The sequence below is a fragment of the Aegilops tauschii genome, chromosome 2, assembly GCF_002575655.3.
Source record: "Aegilops tauschii subsp. strangulata cultivar AL8/78 chromosome 2, Aet v6.0, whole genome shotgun sequence".
NCBI classification, from domain to species: Eukaryota; Viridiplantae; Streptophyta; class Magnoliopsida; order Poales; family Poaceae; genus Aegilops; species Aegilops tauschii.
The window spans coordinates 398364404-398371477 of NC_053036.3; the positions used below are offsets into that span (position 1 = coordinate 398364404).

General features: G+C 39.5%; 1 long non-coding RNA gene across 1 annotated transcript; it reads left to right on the top strand.

The window, feature by feature from the left end:
• Positions 1–2734: 2734 nt before the first annotated feature.
• On the top strand, positions 2735–5125 carry LOC120974581 (uncharacterized). Its single transcript, XR_005769948.3, has 2 exons — positions 2735–2958; positions 3486–5125. It is a non-coding gene; the product is annotated as an uncharacterized lncRNA (long non-coding RNA).
• Positions 5126–7074: the final 1949 nt, after the last annotated feature.

The window sequence follows — 7074 nt, forward strand, 5'->3', positions numbered from 1 at the left end:
TGGGCAACAGCGACCACGCGCGTATGTGGGTGTGGGTTCGTCAACTTTCCAACCCTTCCTACGGGTGCCATGGGCCTCCTTTTATAGATTAAGGTGTCACCACAATGGCAAAGTAGTCATTATCCACTGATATGATAGCAAACAGTGCTATCATACCTAACTATGCGGGCTGACAGGGCGCATTAAATGCACCGCTACCAGAAAAATATGAAAGCTTATGCTGATTTAGGCCCAGATATTTTTAGTGGGCTACATGAAAATTTCGGCCCATATTCGTTTTTAGCCAATTGGAATGGGCCCGACGAATGTTGGCATGTTGTGCTCCTACGAAGCTTTCGGCCGAATACATTACTAAGATAAACCTACACTATGTTGTAATTACTTCAGCCTTTGGCAACATCATAAATGTTGTATCACAACATAATAAATTCCAACCATACAACAAAAGGCCAGTTGGCATAAAGTTTACAGTCCTTGCAGATAAAAGCACCATCAGATGTATAGAAGCACAGATCATTAGACCTGAGTGCTAATGTTTCAGGCTGTAGAATCTGATGGACCAGCACGATCATCCCCTTTTTTCCGCCATTGCTCTTGTACAACGAAGCAAATGTCTGATAGTCTAGTTTCAAAACCATTCATATCTTCACGACATTTGTCAACCACTATTCTTGTTTCTGAAACAACATTCATTAGGGATTGGACTTGTGTCTAGAGCACAGATATATCACTCTATCTAGTTGGAAGATTTTGTTCAGTAGGCGATTTGGACGAGGTTACCTTGACAACCAACCTAGAATTACACAGGAAGGTGCTTTTTGCACTGTTAGTGGAGAGATACTGACACACTGCAGCAAGAGGTGACATTGTGCCTGTGGTAGCCTCGTCACCTTCAGGTGGTTGTGGCTGTTCAATATTTGTTCCATAGCTTGCTGAAAGTTTGAACTTGTAGATTAGTGTACCAGATAAGTTACTAATGAGACAAAAACAAACAAAGTAGGTTTCACGTTTATACATAACTTATTTTGGTTAACTACTGTAATACATTAGCATGTATTGTAGTGCCAACTACATAATAAAACCACTTTCGAAACATATGTCCATGTAGCATGCATACTATATTGTCTATTTCCTCACATTCGTTGACATCTAAGGATAAAGAGACATGGTTTAAAGTAGGATGAACATAGTATAACATCATTCATATCATGGGCAAATAGATATAAAACAAATAGGCTATTGTATCATTGTGTGCGCACGTGAACATCACAACTAGATTACAGATCAAGACCAAAAGAATATCCTTCATCTCTTTTAAACCATGTAAGGTGAAATGATACATTAAGACAACTGTGTATAAAAGTGAACAGATTAACTAACATTGGCTGCAAACCAAGCAGTTAAATGAACACATCACAGTACCAATCAGTTCAAAGGTAGGAGGCGCAAGGACTTACAACAGCGGCTTGAACTAGTGTGCTCATTCCCTTCATCTTGCTGGTGTGGCAATCCTTAAAGATTTGCACTACATTCGGTTCAGGTTCTTTTTGGTCTGCATGGGATTTCCTATGTATTTGGAACAAGTCAATATAGATACGATAATATGGCACAGAAAAAAGAAGGAACTAGCAGCTATTTACAAGAGCCTCGCAGTGTGCAATATAGCTACAAGATCCTGTTGTTTGTTGGAATTTCACTTTAGAACAGTTGGTCTTGTTCTTCAAACAGTTAGCCCAGAAGAAGATCCATTTGTAAGGCACATACATAAATACAAGTTCAATATGTGGTCTGATCAAATACATATACCCTACCGGATACTTTGGATCAGACTAGTGTTTAACAAGGGCTGTCCAGTCTTCATCTGTAATATATTCCACTGGAGATGTTTGGGCGATTTCATTGTTAGCCTTGCCTTCTAAGTGAGATTTTCTAAGGTGGTACTGATACTGTCGCATAGCAGACTGAAAAACATGAGTGCATGCTTGTTTAGTTGCATCATCTTTCGGATCCAACTTGAACCTCATCTGTTAAAAAAAGAATGTGAGTCTTATTAGGAGGAAGCTAGAAAGTATGGGACAGAGCAAGAAAATATTACAAATTGCAATGAATAACATTACTTAAGGATAAATGGTCAAGGAAGGTGTTAAACTGGGTATTGTCTTTCTCATTCCTGTATTGGATCCACGTTGGGAGGATACGCGCATGACACTAAACGGCAATGGCTGCCTCTGATACTAACTTGGCTGACTCTATAGCATCACGTGGCCTTTTTAAACCTACCTCAAAATGGATCTCCATTCTTCCCCCTTTAGATTTTGTTAATCTGTCAAGCATTATCCCTGATATTTGTTTCTGCTCGCGCCGTGGTGCTAGTTCAACAACGAATCTATAATACCTAAATAGTTAATCCCCACTACAAGTATTCTCTCAACATGCACACACTCCACGTCATCATGCGTGCCACATCAGCGTTTCAGTTCCAAACAGCACATCGGTCATGGACCCTCTCTAACCAGCTACTATCTCTTCCAAGTGCTCTCCCCCTGAAGAACGATCGGCCGGAGAGTAGTTAATAAAGAAAAAAGAAGAAAACAACCGAAGTCCGACCTTCCATCCTTAAAAACAATATTTTTCCTTTGACTAAACGACCGACCGAAGGCTAGCTCCTCTTCCTCGAACCCACGATACGGCTATGTCGCCTTCTTAACCGATGTCTCCTCACCTCCCCTCCCCCACCCAGCATCCCATCGTTTCAATTTCTGATAGAAACTGTTGCCCTTTCCTCTGCCCACGAGCACCTCCTCCATAAATCCATCTCTATCCCCTACCTCGGTTGTTCATCAGGTGGAACCATGACAGGGACGCCCTAAAGTCCTTGCAGCGCCTTTCTCCAGGTCTCCTATTCATGTCGCTGCTGCCACCGCGGATCATCGTTCTTCCGCCGTGATCTCTTCCTCGGTGAGTTCCTCTTTAATTTGCAGCCTGGTGTTCAGCTTCTTTATTCTCCATTGTTGTTTTCCCTTGGACTGAAGTCAAGAGATGCACAATTGTACATTACGGAGTTGCTTGACATGGCTGTGTAATATTTCTACAATTTTGTTTGTGCGGCCGCCAGGGAGGGATTTCTTCTATCATTTGTTTGGAAAAATATATTTACCAGATTATTTACCGGTTTAGAGAATATAGTGTTCAACAAGTTTCCATGGTTAAGATTGTACTCCGTATCTTCTTTTTGTCAAATTTGATTTTTTTAGATAAACTCAAAATATTTGCATTATCCAGTTCGTCTGATGTATACATTTACATGCTCACGTTTGAGAGTCCATGGAAGTTTGCTCTTTGAGACATTGTTCATTGAACCGCATAAAGAGTTGGCTTTCAGTTCAGATATAAAATGGATTCTGGATTTTCATTGTGGAACAACAGAATTGTTTACCCTTTTGTTATCTAGAGATGCATCTTATATGGTTTTGTCAAATATTTAGGTGATTAAAGTGGGGCCAAACTAAAACAGCTCATGCATTGATTCTGACTACCTGAAGTTGGTCCATGAGGAGCAAGTGGCAACAGATTTTCTGAGTATGATGCTGATTTTTTCCAATGATTTACATGGGAAGGGTGAATCTAGCTGTGATGATCCTGATTCGCTCAGCAAACAAATAAGTGCATTTGGAATTGTTTTTAGTGTTGAACCATTAGCCATTAACTATATGTCTCTCTGTATATACCAAAGGTATGATCGTCTGAACCTTTGTACTGTTTCATTGCAACAGTACTATGTTGTAACTTCCTACTCAAAAGCCCGTGGGGTCTTTGAGTTAATAACTGTAGTCCTTTCTTGGTTTCAGAAGAAAATGAGAAAGAGGGATGGCCATATCTCTACCAAGCTGGATGGATGGTAGGTTGCATATTTAACGATACCTTTGAGTTAATAACTGTAGTCCTTGCTTGGTTTCAGAAGAAAATGAGAAAGAGGGATGGCCATATCTCTACCAAGCTGGATGGATGGTAGGTTGCATATTTAACGATACCTTTTGTGGTTAGCTTAACTGAATTTAACTATTCGAAGGATCGTCTCACAGATTAGTGCTTGGAGTTTCATCACTTAGTGGTATGCTTTGCATTCCCCACTTATTTACACTGCAGAATCATGTGTGTTCTATTATCCTGACGGGTATTAGTATCCTTGAGTACAGAATGAGAGTTAATTTGAATAATGGCGACATCTCTTTGTGTCTGAGCTAACAGACTGCATCTGTCGGTGAAACCACACACCACTTGCTGGTCAACAATGGCGACAAGTGTTTTTCTCTCGTGAATTTTCTAATACTAAAATTTATTTTTGTTCACTGCTCCCTACATATGGGTGGGACTTCGACAGGGCACCAGCCAGACATAAATGTACTCCCATTTTTATGTTTTGATGAATTTATAAACTGATATCTGACGATCAACATTTTCTTTAAACTGGTAATTGAAGCTTGCTACATTGGCTGATGATGGGTGGTGAAATGTCTTCTATCTTCAAAATTTGGAAGTCTTCTGAAGGTACGGATGTCTTTTTTTTAGTATTTCAAAATTAGTCAGCTAGATGTTGCTATCTTTACATGGGCTATCCAATTATATTCCTGTAATGATTGGCACGTTAATTCTCTCTATCCAATTCCATCAACCAGACCATGCAATTGTTCAAACAGATTTATAAAACATGGCTCTTTTTAAATGATAGTCACCAGTGGTAGTAGTGTTATGTGTACAAGGAGCAGCAATAAATAAAAATAAGATGACACAAGTAAACAAATTAAGTTTTTGTTTTAGGTGTCATTCCCATTTTCCAAATGCTTACTGATAGTATTTTCTTTTTCTTTTTTCATACTGCATCCATCTAATATTTCTTGCAGCATTTAGAAAAAACTGGAGGAGAACTCGATACACTAAGCAATTTTGGTCACAGCAGGGTTCAGAGTTTGCAAGCTACTGACTGCATTTCACGAGGACCATTTAACGACCACCAACATCTACACATGCATGTACGGAATATAAAAAAATGTAACCTCCTCATTTTATTGTTATATAATGTGAATAAATATGTAAATTTGTTTTAGATGGGAACATCTTCTGTGGAGATCTAAGTGTTCAAGATGATGTTATGAAATTGAAGCTGTCTAACCTGAAGTATGAGCATGAAAGATTAATAGTTTTTCATCACGACTTTTTTCAGACGACTTGATAATTTATTCTCAATGGTCGAAAAACCATTTGATGCACCTATAATGCATACATGGCGCGTGCACTTTACTACATTACATGCTATCACATCATATAATACAATTGCCATTTTTCTCTTCCATTTTTTGCTCAAAGTTCCCGCTGCAACGCGCGGGGTATCTTCTAGTATGGAAAGTGTTAGTGCACATCAAACTGTGTGAGTACATATAAAGGAGCATGCAACTGCAACTTGAGTTGGTCAGGTACCATCTTGGTGTTGATGCTCATGATGTTCATCTGATCTTGTCAAGTCCTGTTGTGTCAGCAGTGCTTCGGAAGTAGTGTTGGGTGTGAAGGCAGCTTGGGAACTGGACAGTTCCGGAGCAAACGAACGAGTAACTCGTTGAGATGCTGGTATAGTTGAAGCGGATGCTGCAGCTGGTGGAGAAGGTGATACTGTTTTTGTAGATTTAGCTGGTGGACTTGGACCTTCTACTGCACTATAAGTACCAGCAGAATCTCGAGGGCAGATCCTTTTCTGTTTCACGCGACGAGTAACACCATTCCCTACTATATTCTTTTCCTTGCTCTTTTTTGACTTTGCCATGTCAAGCCGTACCCACAACACAAAAGAATAAAATCGCTCTTCAGAACTCATTGATGCATGATACAGACAAGCAATACTTTGATGTAAGACAACCGTATGAGGATGGAATATGTAGGAAAAACAGGACGGCGTGACATATTCACAACTACGGTGTGTAAACTAAGCAGAAGGATTTTCAAGAAAATAGAAGTAATGCAAGCTAGACACCATATGAAAGATGCAACCAATATCACTCTGCCAAGTTAAAGTGTCTTGTCATAAGTGGCATTTCGAAAAATTAGAAGCAGTACAACGTAGAAATCAATGCAAGATGCAACCACTATCAAACTGCCATGTTAAAAGCGTCCAATCACGAGTGACTGATGCGGGATACACAATAGCAGTACTTTGATGTAAGAACATGGTATGATTGATAGATGTAGTGTATTCTAGACACAGAAAGGCATGTCATATGCACATGTATAACGTATAAACTCAGCAGGTGCAATTTAATCAAAATAGAAGAAATACAGGCTAGACAACATATGCAACATGAAACCAATTATCACACTGTCAACTTAGAGCAAGCACCTGCGATGGTGGAGTACGAGAGATGAACTCATCATGTAGACTTGGGACTTCAACTTCATTAGCAGTAGCAGTGGCAAATCTAGAGAGTCTTTGTTTGCGTTGGTCCGGAGGACCACCAACATCCCCTAACTTACTCTTTTCCTTCCTATTTTCTAATATTGCGTTATGAAGTCAAAACCAAAATAAGATGAATAAAATTAGCTCTGTGTAACTGGTTGATGCATGATACAGACGAACACTACTTTGATGTAAGGCAAGCGCAGGATAGGAGGATGGAATATATACAAAAAAAGACAGCATTGCATATTCAGACGTATGATAGGAGGATGGAATATGTATGAAAAACAGTAAGCAGAAGGCATTTCAACAAAATTAGAAGAAATGAAAGCTAGGCACCATATGAACATGCAACCAATATCACTCTATCAGGTAAAAAGTGTCTCGTCGTAAGTGCCATTTCAAGAAATTAGAAGCAGTACAAGCTAGAAGACAATGCAAGATGCAACCTACATCACACTCCCAAGTTAAATGTGTCTTATGTGTAAGTGATCGTTGCAAGTATAAGTTGTAAGCTACGCAGATGCAATTCAACAAAATCAGAAGCAATACAAACTAGACATCATACAGAACACACAACCACATATAACAGTTCCAAGTTAGAGCAAGCACCTGTGATGGTGGAGTAGGGG